This window comes from Mus musculus, chromosome 9, assembly GCF_000001635.26.
Source record: "Mus musculus strain C57BL/6J chromosome 9, GRCm38.p6 C57BL/6J".
NCBI classification, from domain to species: domain Eukaryota; kingdom Metazoa; phylum Chordata; class Mammalia; order Rodentia; family Muridae; genus Mus; species Mus musculus.
This window is the reverse complement of record NC_000075.6, coordinates 33073267-33091050: the sequence shown is the minus strand read 5'-3', so window position 1 is coordinate 33091050 and position 17784 is coordinate 33073267. Positions and strand designations below refer to the sequence as shown.

The 17784-nt window shown below is 39.4% G+C and overlaps 1 long non-coding RNA gene across 1 annotated transcript in view; it reads right to left on the bottom strand.

The window, feature by feature from the left end:
• Positions 1–251: 251 nt before the first annotated feature.
• Gm27166 overlaps positions 252–17784 on the bottom strand; it is a 59008-nt gene continuing 41475 nt past the window's right edge. The window contains exons 2-3 of the long non-coding RNA XR_379229.3: positions 2096–2200; positions 252–1713 (exon numbers count right to left, since the gene is read on the bottom strand). This is a non-coding gene — a long non-coding RNA (predicted gene 27166). The remainder of the gene's footprint in view (positions 1714–2095; positions 2201–17784) is intronic.

The window sequence follows — 17784 nt, the reverse complement described above, 5'->3', positions numbered from 1 at the left end:
CCAGAAAGAAGAGAGGGGCTAGACTTCAGGAAGCAGGGAGTTCACAGGAATTACTGGAGTTTTTTGTTGTTGTTGTTGTTTCTTATTTTCCTCCTTCCTTCCTTTCCTTTCCTTTCCTTTCCTTTCCTTTCCTTTCCTTTCCTTTCCTTTCCTTTCCTTTCCTTTCCTTTCCTTTCCTTTCCTTTCCTTTCCTTTCTTTCTTCTTTCTCTGTCTCTCTATCTCTCTCTCTTTCTTTCTTTCTTTCTTTTTTATTAATCTGTTTTATTCTTCTATTTTGTACAGAATAGTTTCTTAGAATCCTTTTGCACATGATAGGAAATCACACTGCCAAGAGTTTTCAAGTTTATGTTTCAGTTCAAGAAAACAGATTATTCTGAGCTCAAATCTGTAGCCTCATTCCAAATGCAAATGTTAGAATCCAGTTGGAATGATGGGTTGAAATAGACATAGAAGTACACAGGCATATGGTGCTGAGGAGAAATGGGGAATTCATGGAAGAGATGGGTGGACAATTCTCAGAAATCCCCAGGACTTGTTAGTTATACAAATAAATACTGAACAATTTGTGCAAGGAAACATACATCCAATTTATGCACAAGAGAGTAAGATGGGCCAAGTAGCTTATCCCAGGAAACAGAGCTAGTCAGTGGAAGAGAAAGGAATGAGCCAGTTTCTTTATCCATAACAGTAGCTGGTTTTTAAACATTTTCTTTTATCAGTTCAATCCACAAGGAAGAATCTTGGTCCCATGAGACCATTCGAAGAGGAATCTGTCTCCTGTTCAACTCTTGGCATGCATTCTCCCCTGAGATCCTAAATACCAACATTCAGGGGCAATTACCATTTTTCTAGGCACTCTTCTCTCCCGCTCTGCTCTGTGTAGACACTGGGCATATTGCTCAACACAGATGGTCTCCCATCCCAGTGACTGCTCGCCAGAGTTGTCAGAGCAGACACCAACTGTCCATTTGGTACTGATGATGCTTGGGAAGAGAACATGACATTTGCCCTTAGGATGAATTCACACTGCCTCCACTTGATAACACAGAATGAGTGACTCCATGCATTGCTCCTTTGCTCAAAACTTCCCATCTTGTGGAGTTCAGCCTGCCAGGGTAGTCGAGATGCAGATGAGACAGCATCATAATGAGCATGGCCAACATCTCTGTCTCAGCCTCGATCATGATAAGGGACACCTTTGAGAACCTGAGCTAAAATCTTCACTTGTTTCCTTTAACTCTTTCATCTCCAAAGGACCCACTCATTGGAGGTAACCCATTTTGAATAATATATGAACACTATCATTGATGAAATCATTCTAAAAATACTACAAAGCCATAACAGGCCAGAGCATGGCTGGAGACACTTGAGAGTAGTAGTGCTGCTGATATTAGAATCCACCCTGATAAATCCCTAATACAGATGCAGTGCTTCCAAATAGCATGGAGCCCTGACAGCCCCTTCACTGTCCAGTTGCTTCACATGGCCGCCGTTTGAGAAAGATTTCCCTTGATGCCATACGTTGACATCCCTTCTGGCTAGATTTCCTGCTATAGTTTGCTACTACAAATATAAGAACAAATGGAATGAACAGCCAGAAAATGTCTCCCACATACAGAACAGAGAAAAGGGCAGCACTCAGCTAGCCGACACTTCCTTAGGACGGAGGTTGCTTCAGTCTTTCTTCTTGCTTCTCACCAGCCTTTTTATATCTGAAAGAGGAGTGACATGATTGGAGTTATGAGCATAAGAAGTAATAGCATAGATTGAGAACTAATACTATTATTTGCACTTTGTGGCTTTATATTCTCTTGCAAATGAATATTTCAATGAAACATTTCTTTTTTTATGCAGTCTGTTCAGGTCCTAAAATCCTGAAAGCAAATGAAAATAAAACTAAGAATGTTAAAGTGAGTCACAAACACCAAAACCTAGGAGAAATTATTAATATTTTCAGTATTTATTCTTTCACTGAGTATGCTTAAAGGCATGCTTTTTCTTCTGTTTTTCCTTGCACAAGGAAGAAGCTTTGAGCAAGAAACCCAGAGTCAGAGAATATATACTAAAAGAAGTATTTGTTCAGGAGCAACTTACTTCGCTTCAGTCTATAAATCTTAACCCTCTTACAAAGCCATCCAGTCGCAGCCTGTCAAGATGAGAAACTCAGAGGCCTGACGTTCTTCCAGAATGGATTAATACCTGAGGTGAGAGAGGAAGAGGGGAAAACTTAAAAGATCTCATAGAGGAAGGAAGCACTAGGTGCCCTGTGATGCAGACCAAGCAATAGTAGAAAAGCAGACTTCATAGACAAGAAAGAAAGGTCAATATCACTATCTGACTCAAGTGGACATACTTACCAAGAACTCACATCTGCTTGCTTGTTTGTTTGTCTGTCTGCTTCTGGCCAGAGCCTGGAGTTTCAGCTATAATTTGTGTGTGTATACCACCATATATATATTTGGGTGTGGGTGTGGGTGTGGGTGTATATTTCTGTGTGTGTGGGGGGGTGTATCAGTTATAATATGTACATAGAGATATATGTGTATATATACATGTATATATATATATATATATATATACACACAAAATCATACATATTTCTAAAGTTACAATGACATTGTTACTTACCACTAAGAACTCAATAATGTTTATATATATATACACACACACACATTGTCATCTCACTAAACACATTTGCAATGATCATTTCTGGTAATTGTGTAATATTCCAAACTGATGTATCACACTGTTTATGTCACTGACCTTTTCATAATTGATTTCAATTTCAGCCTTTGTTTTCCAATTATAAACAAACCTAATCAAATACAGTTAATGTATCTTGAGTATTTTTTAAAATTACTAATTTTCTCTAGCAGGAATTCTAAGGTTAAAAGCATATTTACAATCCTTGACACATATTATTAAATATTCTCAGAAAATAGAAACATGACTTTTTTTTAATCTCACACACTTTTTAAATATCTAAAAGCAATCTAGATTAGATAATTGAAATTGTATCTGCTTGCCTGATGGAAAAGTGTTTTAAAACACAGGAAAAACATAAAAATGCCTTATGGTTTAAGAGTCATAAAAATGTGGCACTCCATGACAACAGATCACATAGCTACATGAAGAGGAAGCAAATGTGGAAATGACAATGCTCACCAATAAGGCAGTTGTATTTCCCATTACAGTGAAGGTTTCCTACCAACAAATGAACGTCCTCAGGTCCAGTTGTGCACCTTGTACGGTCACACCTTAGGGCAGCTCCATGCTCTTCCAAGCTTCAGTATTTCCGCTGCAGTTCCACCCAGTCACACTGAATACTGTTTGAAACCACCACCCCCTGCCCCTCCAGGAAACACCTATCAGAACAGAGCTGTCTGTATCTGTTTACTATTAAATAATTATCACATGACTTTTAAAAAGAAAATTTGAAGAATATAACTGGGAATAAGTAAACTAAACAAAGTTAAAAAAAAAACAGCAGACTTCAGTGTCAGAAAACACTTCCTTGCATGCAGAGAAAATTATTTATGGAATTGGTTCCTCCACCAATGCAAAGGGAAGCCTGTCATCTTAGCACAAGTGGAAGGAAATGGAGAACTAGTCCTTGTCACAGGCTCAGGGGTGTACAACAAATCCTGGATTTCTCTCTCTCTCTCTTTGAAAATAAGATAGTCTCAAAAGAAGCAGAAATATCAAACTCCAAAGTTGCTTTAAAGTATATGAACATTGCTAAATACTGACAGATCTGTATATTTACAGCAGCTTCTTAAAGTTCCCCCTACTTGAAGTGGGCACAAAGTTCCATCTCTGAGAAGGTATTTGCAATAGATATGTGCTGGAAAAGGGAAATCGTTCCCGCCCCCCCCCCCCCCCAATGAGGTGGAACAGGGTATATCAACCACACTCCAAGGCAGGCCTGTAGTGATCAGGTGGAGTTGAACAATATGAAATAAACTCTGTTTTATTTTTTTATTTTTTTGGTTTTGTCTTATTTTGTCTTGATTTTTTTTAATGTGTTGTTGTTGTTGTAATGGTTTGGTGGTTAAATCTTTTGGGGTTTTGTTTTGTTTTGTTTTTGTTTTTGTTTTTGTTTTTAGGTTCCTTTAAAAAAATATAGAGAAAAAAGGAAAGAACATGAAGTTGGGTGGTAGGGAGGATCTGGGAGGCTACACTCAAAATACATTGTCTGAAAAAAGTTTAAATAATTCTAAAAACTGTAATCATACAAAATGATCTCTTTTAGAAGCAGCCTCTCTCTCTCTCTCTCTCTCTCTCTCTCTCTCTCTCTCTCTCTCTCTCTCTCATGTGTGTGTGTGTGTGTATGTGTGTGCGTGTGTGTGTGTGTTGATTTTTTGTTCTTTGTAAACTATTATTACACATAGAATGGAAAAGTAAAAATATCAGGGGAAAAAAGCCAGCAAGCAGCGAGTCTCCCATCATCATGATTTACTGTGGTCTACCTTCTGTTTAAGCTGCTCATTTCCAATTCACTTATTTTCTTTATAATGGCATTGAAGCTATCTGGAGAGATGGGTCAGCAGTTACGCACAATTGTTGTTCTTGTAGAGGACCCACGTTTAGTTCCAGCATCCATATCTCCAATTCCAAAGGATCAAATATCTCTTCTCAACTCTCAGGCATCAGGCATACATAATTTTTCAGACAAAGTACTCCTACACATAAAAATCTAGTGAGTCAATCTAAATAATTTTAATTAGAAATTACCATTGAAATTGCAAATTACTAAATTGTTCATTTCATCATGCAGGGCTATGCAAACAAGTTTCTTCCACTATAAATAGCAATACTTTATAGGTATTCCACAAACATTAAATACTGTTTGGGGAGTTTATTCTTCCAGTGAAGCATTTATCACAACAATATGATTTTCTTTTATCTATCTTAAATTTCTTAGAAAGGCAAAATACCTTCAAATTTTCTCTATTGAAATCTATTTGCAACTATATTCTTACTCCTGTCTAGAGGAAGGAAGACCAGACAGCCTTCCTGTCTTCTGAGCACGTTATCTCCCCTGGGGTTTGTTTTCTCAGGTCCATTTTCTCCATTCTATTTCTGTCTGTACCTCTTTTCTTTTCTCTTCTCTTCTCTTCTCTTCTCTTCTCTTCTCTTCTCTTCTCTTCTCTTCTCTTCTCTTCTCTTCTCTTCTTTCCCTTCCTTTCCCCTTTTCTCCTCCTTCCCCTACCCTTCCCTCTTGTCTTTTCTCCTCTCCTCTCTCCTCTCCTCTCCTCTCCTCTCCTCTCCTCTCCTCTCCTCTTTTCTTCTCTCCTCTTTTCTTCTTGTCTTGTCCTCTTTTGTCCTACACTTTGTCACCTTCTTCTTCTTTCCTTCTCTCCTTCCCTTTCTCCTTGCCATAATTTATGTCATTTTTGTATTTTCCATGTAACTGTATGGTTGAGACTGACTAGGTCAAGTCCTGAGTCAGGAAGCTCTTGGAGGGCGTGGTCTCCATCTCACCACTCCCTCCTGACCTGTTGGGCTGTACTCTGGGCTCCTCTGTCTGTGCTTGCTCTTCTTCCTTAACCATTGTTTCTCGTGCCCAACTTCACAGAAGATATACAAAATATTCGACATCATCTTCCTAAGGGTTTGGGGTAAAATAGATAAAAACAGTTTCTGAAGGGAGGAAGGAGATACTTTGTGATGGGCTGTTTTACATAGAGTAATTCACCTCTGTCAAGGGTCCAAAAAAAAAAAATGAAAAGATCATCAGCCCATTTCTCCCTGATCTTGTCTTTATCATGCTATAGAGCAATATTTCAGAAATTCTGAGTGGTGCTGCATACTTTTAAAATAATTTTTCAAGGAAAATTGTTGACAATCTGGTCTGTGATGAGAGTGGCTAAGAGGCTAACTTCATATGGCGTCTGAATTTCTATGCTTGGAGTCTTTGTGGTTAGCAATATCTAACGATAGAAGGTCCTTTGGATTTTACAGTTTCCTTGATTTAACTTCAAAAAAGTGTTAAATTCTTTTTATTTCTTTCATGTAAAATTCTGCCTAAAAGTTCCTCTGCAAAGAGCACAGTTTGGTCATGTGTTGATGACACATGACACTGGGCCAACTATCTCCTGCTGGTCTCCACTGGCTCTTACTGCAAGTGGAATAGTGTCATCACCTCAGCCTTAGAAAATATAAATTGGACATCAAAACTAAGGAAAACAACCAAAAAACCGGAAAAGTCTGTGTTCAAGCATTCTCCTTATCTATCTGCTTTGTGTGTGTGTGTGTGTGTGTGTGTGTGTGTGTGTGGTACCAAGCTTTTCTTTGATGGCCCATCAATTTATGACTTGACCATCCTCATAAATATCTCTTGTCAAAGAAGAAAAACAGACATACAAAAGGAGCCTCACATATGTTTAATTTTGAGCTATGCATAAGAAGTTCCTTATAAACAAAAAGGCTTTTTATTGTTTATAGGGACAGAGAGAACCAGAGGACTTGTATGTAATTAATCCAGAAATACAACAGTTTAAATGTTGGCACACATTAAGAAATAGTAGCAATAGGGTAACTTCAAAATCAAATGACTCTTAAAGGAAAGTTTTTTGTTTGCTTTGTTTGTTTGTTTGTTTGTTTTTGGTAAGGACAAAGATGTTCTCTATAGGAGGAGATAGGATCTAACACCTACATGATAAGAAGTCACCAGTGTGTAGAGTGTAACCAGAAGTCCAAATGTTAGAAGATACGCATCCTTCTACTTGCTTTTTTCCAGACCTGGGACAAAAAACCAAAGGGCACACATGGCTAAAATGCAAACCTGAAGAAGCAGAGAGCTACTAGGCCAGGTATTTTGGCAAAGCTAAATCTTTTTTGGTTGGCCAAGCAGTGCAAAGAGGTTTGGCATGGAGTTAAAGTACATTTGGAAACTACAGAGATGTTTAAGTATGAGAGGGTGGTGATAAGATGCACACATTAGAAAGAACCCTTTTACCACTCTGAGTAGAACAGAATCTACATGAGGGACCACAGTGTAACCAAACGTCAAGATTTCTTGCAATAATCTAAGGAGGAAATAGTGATTGTTTGGCATAGCAGGAAGAGTAAAAAGTAATTGGCTCAAAATAAGTTTCAGTGTTGCGGCCCTCTGCTCATTCTGCTCTTGCCATGCGAAGTTTGGTGTGCCAATTCCATGTGAAGAATGTTGATAAACGGTCAGTATACTAAGGATTCTGCCCTTCTCTTCTCCTCCCTTGACTTCTTGTCCCTTTCAACTATGTGCATTGAGTAGAGACAAGGACAAAGTGACAGCAGCTGGCAGCTTGGGAGCTTGGGAGCTTACTGCCCTTGTGGACCTCTGGTGAGATCGCCTAAGAAAATGTTCTGTTTATTTCTTTGAAAAGTGTGTGCTTACTCTCAGTAGAATTCAGTCTGTTGCTGAATATGAATGGTTTGTAAAAAGAGCTGAATCACGTGGTCTGGTGTCAGCATACGCACTTGAACGTTTGCTTTTCTACTAACAAATGTCAGGTCAAAGGCAAGAGGCATCTAATATTTTGCTCTGTCCAAAGTGGTCAGAAGATTATAGATTTCCTCTCTAAAAAAATCACTTAGCTCACTTTGTTAATATTTTCAGTAATCTTGAACTTCCACATCTAGAAGACTTTTTAATGACTAATCCATGGAACCTTATGGATTAGAAAGTTCCCATGGAGCCTGTCGGGACAAAGGTATGCAAGAGCTTATTTATTTATTTATTTATTTATTTATTTATATTTTTAATTGCTCTAAGAGAATACCTGAGATGGGTTAACTCATCAAAACAAAATAAAAATTAGCTTGGTTTGTGATTCTGAGGGGTTGGAAAGTTCAAAACCATGTACTAGCTTCTGATGCACCGGCAGTCGCATATGATGTAAAGAAACAGGGGCTGAATTCTCACTGTATCAAAACACATTTCTATGAGAAAGGCACTAACCCATTGATGAAAACCCCATCCCATACCTCAAACATCATATGCTAAGCCTCACTTTCTAACACTACAATGATAAATAATTAAGATTCTTATGCATGGATACAGGGGACAGAAGAAATCAAACCACACAATTAATGAACCTGAAGAGACCTTAGACATCATGTATTCTTTTATACTCACTGTGCATGCTAGAAGTCCAGGACCTGGGAGTTTAACTCTCCAAAACTTCCCAATAGAGGTTTGTCGACCTAACAGGGTCTACAAAACAGATATACCTAGTTCTACTCCAATTATTTATTTGTTCAGTTATCAAATATTTAGGGAATCTTCATGATATATTACACACTAAGTATGATTGCCTAATTTTGCTTTTATCAAACAAAATTAAGTCAGTAAGGTTCCTGTCTTCAAGTCAGTTAAGATCAATGTGAGACTTATATAAGTAAAAAAAATTAATACAAATTATGGTAGATAATATAATAAAATGGCCAATAAAATGATATAAAAGTGGAGGGGAGGTTGTGACTTCCTCCATGTTGAATCACAGCATTGAATGAAGACTGAAAATTTCTATATCGAACCTTGAGTGGTAAAGAGAAGTCCCATAGGCAAAAACTGAAGGAGGTGTAATTCAGAAAGAAATAATGCTGGAGAAATTCAAACAAATTGCAGTGCAACTGGTGGGAGAGGGTGGTGAGGAGACTGTTTGGAACAGGGGCAGCTGGCCTGCAGCCATAGTTGATCCAGAAGAAGAGTTCAGAACCTTCGTGGGTGTCTAGAAATGGGTGTGGGTCTTTGCAAACCAGGAAAGCAACATGCTCAAAATTCTCTTAAGCTGCATAACCATAGTGTGGGGACAGAGCAGAAGAATGGGAAGCCACGGATGGGGTAGTGGCTACATACTCACAGCATCTTGGACTAGGCTGTTGACAGGGGTGGGGATAGGGCATGCTTCTGCCATGTGCCCCTTCGTAGGTTTGTGCAAAGTCTTGAGAACTTACTAAGAACAGAACAGAACTTACTAAGAACTTACATCAAGAGAAGTGTATCATGATTTTGAATTTTTTCATCTTTTTTCCCACAGCATACTATCTTAAGATAAAGAAGGTAAGGTGATTCGAGGTGGGAGGGTTACTATTGAAGAAAGTGAATAGCTTTTAGGGATAAATAAAACTGGACCCAGAGAAATCATTCTATTGTCATTCCTAAAATGTAGCCCAAAAACCGTATCAGAGCCTTGCTCCACCATTCGCCTCACAGGTTGTCTCTAACAGTGTTTCTATCTAAACTGAGCTGCTAGCAGACCAATATTTTTGGTTAAAGGCAAAATGGACAACATACCAGTAGCTTTTACTCACTACAGCCATAAACATCACTAGCGAGAGCAGTGCACCAGTGAATGGACGGGCAGCAGGACAGTGTAGATGCAGTCACATCACCAGCCTGAACTGGAATTCAGAAGCCCTGGCACATAGCAAGCCTGACTGGAGACCACTTAGAAGATCTTCCCTTTAAGCAGAATTTCCAACCACAAAGCCCTATCTCCTTATTCCCAGCCATTATAACGTTCCCTCCAACAGTTCCACCTAGATAGGTTTTTCTTTTTTATATTTCAGCCATCTGCTTTTAGTTAATGCCAGAAATATATTTCAAATCATCAATGAAACAAACAATCAAAGTTGACCCCATTTATTAAAGAGGCCCTCCAGCCTGCTCCACACTGGGAGAAATTTGTCAGTGAAGCTGTCTTGCAAAAGAGCCCGAAGCTCTTCTGTGGCGTTCCTGTTTGTGCTCCTCTGAAAAGACACTGTTGTCACCTGGAATATATGGCCATAAGTGAGCTCCTGTCTGCAAGGCTAAAGGAAGATATTAACTGAGCATTGTGCATAAGGAAGGGGGAAGGAAGGCGTTGATAGATCACAGCAGAAGCAAACCAGGGAAAGGTGGACCAGGACAAGCAGGCCCTCTCCTTTAGTAAGGACTGCGTCTGGCCTGTGTCCGTGGTTAGATCGTATATCTGACAATATCCTCCCCTTTAATGCTCTGCAGATTCAAGGTATATTATCATACCCTAAGCCTTAACTCTCTAGGGAAATTATGTCAAACCATAACCAAGGAAGTGCAATTGTGAAAATTCACCCCAGGAACCAGCTGTCTGGAACTCCCTTTTAGGAAACAACGGAGAGTGGAGAGTGTGTTCCAAAAGGTGGCACTCTGAGACTGAGAATGGTGACTAAAGCCTCATCCTAGTCTCAAATTTCTGGAAGAATTGTGCTTAGCGTGAAATTCTAGTAGGCAGAGTGAAGGGGGATAGACGGAGAAGGGGAGAGTAGAAATGAGCTTAATTTTAGAGCTCTTCTCAGTACTCAAAGTGGATCTACCGTTATAGCAAACTCTTCCCAGTTCATTATGCAAAGACAGCACATTCCTGGTATGAGGAGGAAGGGAAAAACCCTTTTATGAAGCCTCTCTGCCACCTCCATTCAGTAGTGCCATCTGCTGACCTGTGCAGCAGTGTCACCTGAGAACAGAACGAAAACAAAACAAACAAACAAACAAAATCAGATAAGCTTCTGGCAAAACCTAAGGAGTGAGCAAAACCCTGAGAAAGCAACTTCACAAGCAGCTACAAGCGTTAACCTGTGCTGATGTGACCGGAAGCTGAGTCATGCCCACAGCTTTAACTGCAGCTTTGAGACTACACCTTCAGAAAGCCAGAGCCCTTTGCTCAGAGTTATTGAACATCTAAATGGGCATTCTTTAACCACAGCTAAGCTTCCAGACACATTTTGAGGAAAGCTGTAGGAAAACTGAAAAGCCTCATTGTGTCCTTGTGGTTGAATTGCTTTCAAGAACGATTCAAAGTCCCTGCTGCCATCGATGGCAAAGCCAAGCACATTCTCCAGCGTGCATTGTTTCCTGAAGATCAGATATGGATTTAATGTGGTGCCAAATGCAAAAGGGAGACAGGCCGATCCCCAACTTCGTTCTTGAACCAGCTCTGAAGGTCAGAGCTAAGTACCCAGGGACAAGACTTCTCCATTATCATCACAGTGAGAGCTCAGCGAAGTGAAGAAAACCAACCTCTTTCATGGGCACAATGTCTCAGCCGCCAATAATCCCAAATTGATTATTCTGGCTGAAAGTCACATCTGTGTATAATCTCAGATCATGAAGGGTCCTGAAAAGTAGCTAATATCTAGTTCATCTGGAAACTTTTCCTTCTGTAATAGCAATGTGTGCTTCATTTTCTTTTAAAATCTTTGTAGCTGCTTTTTACAAATAAAATTAAGAGGGTTAGAAAAAAAATTTTTAGTAATTGTTCAAAAGTAATCAAAGTCAAAGTCATGTATTTGATTCTAAATCTAATTACAGAATTCAATTCTAGAATTTGGGCTGAACCATAAAGTTTAAAATATATATTTTAATTGATACTCATACATACAGACAACTCGTTTTGATAGAATCCAACCACTCCCTTCTAATACCTTACCTACCCTCCTATGTCCTCCATCAATTTTTTTTACAATTTCATCATTTTTATTGGTTGTTTATTTATTTATATTTCAAATGTTGTCCCCCTTCTCGGTCTCCCCTCCTCAACGTCCCAATTTCATCCCCCCTCCTCTTTGCCTCTAAGAGGGTGCTCCTCCACCCACCACCCTCCATTTCAACCTCACCGCTCTAGCATCCTCCTATGCTGGGGCATCAGACCTCCATGGGACCAAGGGTCTTGCCTCTCAGTGATTCCAAATAAGGCAATCCTCTCCTACATATGTAACTGGAACCATGGACCTGTCCATGTAAACTTTTCGGTTGGTGGTTTAGTCCCTGGGAGCTCTGGGGGTTCTGGTTAGTTGATATCATTTTTCTACCTGTGGGGTTGCAATCTCTTTCAGCTCTTTCAGTCCTTCCCCTAACTCTTCCGTTGGAGTTTCTGAGCTCAGTTCAACGGTTGGCTGTATCTGTATCTGTATTAGTCAGGTGCTGGCAGAACTTCTCAGGAGACATCTATACCAGGCTCCTGTCAGCAAGCACTTCTTGGCATCAGCAATAGCATCTGGGTTTGTTGTCTGCAGATGGGATGGATCCCTAAGTAGGGCAGTCTCTGCTCCATCATTTATCTCTTCATTTCCTTTATACAGGAACAATTCTGGGTTAAAAATTTTGAGATGGGTAGTTGACCCTATCCCTCAACTGGGGGGTGGTCTCTACAGGTTCTACCTCCCCTTTGTAGGGTATTTCAGCTAGTGTCATCCCCACTGGATTCTGAGAAGCTCTCACTTCTCCAGTATCTGGTACTTTCTAGAAGCTCTCCCCAGTTCCCCACCCCTCATGGCTACATTTTTCTATTCATTTTCCTGACCCTCTGAACTTCTCTCTTGTCTCTTCCCACCCCTGATCCTGTTCCCCCCATTTTCCCTCCCTCTCCTCTCTCACTCCATGGTCTCTCCCTCTCCCTACTTTCTGTGATTATTTTTAAATAGTATTGAAGCATCCACACCTTCATCTTCCTTCTTTTTAAGCTTCACATGGTCTGTGAGTTGCATCGTGGGTATTCTGAGCTTTGGGGCTAATATCCACTTATCAGTGAGTACATACAATGTGTGTCCTTTTGTGTCTGGGTTACCTCACTCAGCATGATATTTTCATGAAGTCATTTTTTTTCTAATATCTGAGTAGTACTCCACTGTGTAAATGTACCACATTTTTTTGTATCAATTCTTTCCTTGAGGGACATCTGGGTTGTTTGCAGCGTCTGGTTATTATAAATAAGGCTGCCATAAACATAGCAGAGCATGTGTCCTTGTTATATGTTGGAGCATCTTTTGGGTATATGCTGGGTCTTCAGGTAGAACTATTTTGAATTTTCTGAGGAACTGACAGATTGTTTTCCAGAGTGGTTGTACCAGCTGGCAGTCCCACCAGCAATGGAGGAGTGTTCCTCTTTCTCTACATCCTAGAAAGCATCTACTGGTTTGTTTGAGTTAATTTTCTATCCAGGCACTTTGCTGAAGTTTTTTATCAGCTGTAGGAGTTCTCTACTAGGATTTTTGTGGTTGCTTAAGTATTCTATCATATCATCTGCAAACAGTGATATCTTGACTTCTTCCTTTCCAATTTGTATCCCTTTGACCTCCTTTTTCTTTTTTTCTTTTTTTTTTTGCTAATTCCCCTGGCTAGGATTTCAAGTACTACATCAAATAAATAAGGAGAGCGTGGGCAGTCTTTTCACGTCCCTGGTTTTAGTGGGATTGCTTCAAGTTTCTCTCCACTTAATTTGATATTAGCTATTGGTTTGCTGCATATTGCTTTTATTCTGTTTATATATGGGCCTTGAATTCCTGATCTTTCTAAGACTTTTAACATGAAGTATTGTTGTATTTTTTCAAAGGCTTTTTCATCATCTATTAAGGTGATCATGTGTTTTTTCCTTTGAGTTTGTCTATATAGTGGATTACATTGATAGATTTCTATATATTGAACCATCCCTGCATCCCTGGGATGAAGCCTACTTGATCATGCTGATTGTTTTGATGTGTTCTTGGATTATGTTGGCAAGAATTTAATTTAGTATTTTGCATAGATATTCATAAAGGAAATTGGTCTGAATTTGTCTTTCTATGTAGGGTCTTTATGTGCTTTTAGTATCAGCATTAACTGTGGCTTCATAGGATGAATTAGGTATTATTCCTTCTTTTCCTATTTTGTAAAATAGTTTGAGAAGGATTAGTAATATTAATAAATACCATCTTTGAAGGTCTGATAGAATTCTGCACTAAAACAATCTGTTCCTGGGGAAGGGGGGATTTTTAATGACTGTTTCTATTTCCTTAGGGGTTATAGGACTGTTTAGATGGTTTATCTCCTAGTGTGGTTGATTCTTTGTATAGTTATTTTTGTTTCTACTTGGGTGATTTCAGTCTGAGTTTGGTTATTTTCTACTGCCTACTCCTCTTGGGTGAATTTGCTTCTTTTTATTCCAGAGCTCTCAGGTGTGCTGTTAAGCTGCCAGTGTATGATCTCTCCAGTTTCTTTATGAAGGCACTCAGAGCTATGAACTTACTTCTTAGTACTGCTTTCACTGTGTCCCATAAGTTTGGATGTGTGGTGCCTTTATTTTCATTATATTTTAAAAAGTCTTAAATTTCTTTTTTATTTCTTCCCTGACCAAGTTATCATTGAATAGAGAGTTGTTCAGCTTCCATGAGTATATGAGCTTTTTCTTGTTTTTGTTATTATTGAAGACCAGCCATAGTCTGTGGTGGTCTGATAGAATGTATAGGATTAATTCAATCTTATCGTATATGTTGAGACTTGTTTTGTGTCTGATTATATGATCAGTTTTGGAGAAGGTTCCATGAGGTGCTGAGAAGAAAGTATAGTCTTTTATTTTAGGGTGAAATATTCTGTAGATGTCTGTTAAATCCATTTGGTCCATAACTTCTGTTAGTTTCGTTGTGTCTCTGTTTAGTTTCTGTTTCAATGATCTGTCCATTGATGAGAGTGGGGTGTTGAAGTCTCCCACTATTATTACATGAGGTTCAATGTGTGATTTGAGCTTTAGTAATGTTCCCTTTACATATGTTATTGTCCTTGCATTTGGGGCATAGATGTTCATAATTGAGAGTTCATCATGGTGTACTTTTGCTTTGATGAGTATGAAGTGTCTTTCCTCTTCTTTTCTGATAACTTTTGGTTGAATGTCTATTTTATTGAATACAAGAATGAATACAATAATTAGAATGGATACTATAGCTTCTCTGTTGGGACGATTTGCTTGGAAATTTTTTTCCAGCCTTTTACTCTGAGGTGGTACATGTTTTTCTCACTGAGGTATGTTTCCTGTATGGAGCAAAATGCTAGGTCCTGTTTACGTATCCAGTCTGTTAACCTGTGTCTTTCTATTGGGGAATAGAGTCCATTGATGTTGAGAGATATTAAAGACCAATGATTATTCCTTCCAGTTATTTTTGTTGTTAGAGATGAAATTATGCTTGTGTGATTCTCTTCTTTTGGGTTTGTTGTGAGAAGATTAATTTCTTGGTTGTTCTTGGGTGTAGCTTCCCTCTTATGTTGGAGTTTTCCTTCTATTATCCTCTGTAGTTTAGTGGAAAATACTGTTTAAATTTGGCTTTGTCGTGGATATCTTGGTTTCTTCATCTATGGTAATTGAGAGTTTTCTAGGTACAGTAGCCTGGGCTGCCATTTGTGTTCTCTTAGGGTCTGTATGACATTTGCCCAAGATCTTCTGGCTTTAGAGTTTGGTGTCACCCTTTGTGATTTCTTTCTTGTTTTTATTTCCATTTTTAGATCCTGGATGTTTTTTTTTTCCCAATTCTTTCACTTGTTTGATTATGTTTTTCTGTATTTCTTTAAGGGATTTATGCGTCTCCTCTTTAAGGGCCACTACCTGTTTACCTGTGTTATCCTGTATTTCTTTAAGGGAGTTATTTATGTCCTCCTTAAGGTCTTCTTCATCTTCATGAGATGGAATGTTAGATCAGAATCTTGCTTTTCAGGTGTGTTAGGGTATCCACGGCTTGTTGTGGTGGCAGAACTAGGTTCTGATGTTGCTACATAGCATTGTTTCTCTTGATTATGTTCTTGTGCTTGCCTCTCTGGTTTTAACTGGCCTTGCTGTCTCTGAATGGAGTCTGTCCCTCCTGTGAGCCTGATAACGTTAGGCCTCCTTAGATGAGGCTAGCTCTGGTTTTGGGAGGGGGTCTGGATTGCCTGATCTGTGAGCTGGCTATATCACAAATCCTAGGGGTCAAGAGGTCTCTAGGTGTGGGCAGGGTGGGGGTGGAACACAAGCCCAACTTCAGATTTTTAAAAAAATATTTATTGAGTCTATGTATGCTTTAGTTCTCCTTACATGTGCATGGGCATGGGCATGGGCACGAACATAGGAGCACCCATCTACTGAATTATGGGTAGCTTCTTAGAGCCCAAATCTCTGAATAAAACTATTCCTTAGCATCCATCAATTGCCTATAGTGCTTCAGATATTGTTGGGACTTCTTGAGTTCCTCCCTCATCAATGGTAGGGTTTTGGCTGGTTTGGGTTTGGATTATTGTTTTGTATAGGCTTTGTTCATGTTTGTTCATAGTTATCTCTAGCAAATATTTTTCACTATAAGTGTAACTCATTCTGTCTCTTACAATCTTTCTGCTCCCTCTTATGCCATGATTCCTGAGCCTTGTGAGAAGGGTATGTGAGGTTGTACCATTTAGAGATGACCACTACACAGTCTCTTTTATTCTTTGCATGTTGCCTGATTGTGGGTCTCTGTCTTTTTATTTTTTTTTTTTTAGATATTTTCTTTATTTACATTTCAAATGCTATCCCCTTTCCCAGTTTCCTCTTCAAAAGTCCCCTATACCCTCCCCCCACCCTGCTCCCCACTCCACCCACTCCTGCTTCCTGGCCCTGGCATTCCCCTGTACTGGGGCATATGATCTTCGCAAGACCAAGGGCCTCTCCTCCCATTGATGGCCCACTAAAGCATTCTCTGCTACATTTGCAACTAGAGACACAAGCTCTGGAGGATACTGGTTAGTTTGTATTGTTGTTCCTCCTATAGGTTGCAGACCCCTTTTGCTCCTTGGGTACTTTCTCTAGCTCCTTCATTGGGGGCCCTATGTTCCATCCAATAGAAGATTGTGAGCATCCACCTCTGTATTTTCCAGGCACTGGCATAGCCTCACAAGAGATAGCTATATCAGGGTCCTGTCAGCAAAATCTTGCTGGCATATGCAATAGTGTCTGGGTTTGGTGGTTGTTTATGGGATGGATTCCTGGGTGGGGCAGTTTCTGGATGGTCCTTCTTCCATCTCATCTCCAAACTCTGTCACTGTAACTCCTTCCATTGGTATTTTGTTCCGCATTCTAAGAAGGAACAAAGTATCCACACTTTGGCCTTCCTTCTTGAGTTTCATGTGTTTCGCAAGGGTCTGTCTTAATAGGCATCTACTGCAATAAGAAGCTTTTTTGATGAGATGCACTAATCTACAGGTATAAAGTTATTAACTTAGGGTTCAGTTTATTACTGTGTCCATTAAGTAGAATAACTGTACTAGGTTCTCCCCTAGTGCCTAGCCACCTTCAGGTTTCTGGCCCAGTTAATGGCACTGGGCATCAGTTATGCCTCATGGATCTGATTTTAAATGCAAGCAGAAAGTGGTTGGTTACATCTATAATATCCATGCCACTATCACACTTGTGTATATTTCGTGACAGAACGATTGTTGTTGTAGCTTACATGGTATACAGCTGAGTAAGACTGTTAATGATTTTTCTCGCTTTGTTCCACAAGTAGAAACTTACAACATTGTAGATTCTCACCAACAGTGAAGAAGCTTCCAGATCAGTATCAGTTTGATTTCTCCATGTCCTGTGATTCAAGAATCTGTTGAATCATCAATAGGGACTTACCATCAAGTTCTGGTGGGGAGAGGTAACTACAAACAATGGCAATGCCTTGTAATATTTGCAACTATGGAGCCTCACCGGCCAACAATTTGAAAAAAAGATAATACATATAACGTTTTGGAATTAAAAATCATCACATCAACATCAATGTCAAGCAGATACTACAGTAGCCTTCGAATATGCCCACAAAATGCTCACCTGGTGTCTAAACACAAAACCAGATGCAGTCTTCTCTGAGTAAGGTCATTTAATTTCTGAACAATTTTCACTGTTGTAAAATTCTGATGGAGCCAGGCCTAGTGGCATAGGCCTATAATTTCATTCATGAGAGGCTAAGGCAGAAGGATCACAAGTTCCCAGCCTGAGATGTAAAGTGAGTTCAGTGTCAACCTGGAAACATTAGTG